Here is an 827-nt window from a genome sequence, read left to right as displayed (position 1 = left end):
GATTGTAGTCCTCCTTTAGTAAAGGCCACAGCACCAGTCCTGTGCTCAACTCCCCCATTAGCTTTGCTGGGACTCAACACAGGCACAGGTATCCAACTGCATGGACCTCAGTGCTGGATCATTCTCCATGTGCATGTTTTTATTGCTAGCCCCCTTTTTCAGGGTTCTGCAACTGAGCTGTGGCCTGAAACAGTGAGAATGATTTAATAATCAGGTCAGGTTTAATAATGGTCAGGTTTTCTTTCTATGTGGCCTATTAGCAGGCTAAGACGTCCAGTAACTAACAATAATATTATTGTGTATAACAAATTGACAGGCCCATTCCAGATGCCTTATTGTGCTCCTATACAGTTCATAAACTGCCTTTTATTGTGGGAAGGGGGGTGCAGGTGCTTAACACAAATACAGCTTAGAACCAAGCTGGTTACATTTGGTGTGAAACTTTCAATAGAGCCCTGGTGTCAGGAAGGAATTGTTCCTGGGGTCAGATTGGCAGAAAACCTGGCGGGTTTTCCTCTTCCCCTGCAGCATGGGGCATAGGTCACTTGTAGGTTTAAACTAGTGTAAATGATGAATTCTCTGTAACTTGACGTCTTTAAACCATGATTTGAGGACTTCAGTAACTTAACCAGAGGTTAGGGATCTATTTCAGGAGTGGGTGGATGAGGTTCCGTGGGCTGCAATGTGCAGAAGGTCAGACTAGATGATCATGATGGTCCCTTCTGACCTGAAAGTCTATGAGAAACATCTTAAAATTGTCTAGACCTATTTTCTGTCAGATACATAGTTACCCAAAAACAATTAATGGCTCTAATGGAGGGTAGTGG

Source organism: Emydura macquarii, unplaced genomic scaffold (assembly GCF_026122565.2).
Source record: "Emydura macquarii macquarii isolate MOO-44397 ecotype Brisbane River unplaced genomic scaffold, CSIRO-AGI_Emac_v2 contig_670, whole genome shotgun sequence".
NCBI lineage: Eukaryota > Metazoa > Chordata > Testudines > Chelidae > Emydura > Emydura macquarii.
This window is presented reverse-complemented; position numbering follows the sequence as displayed.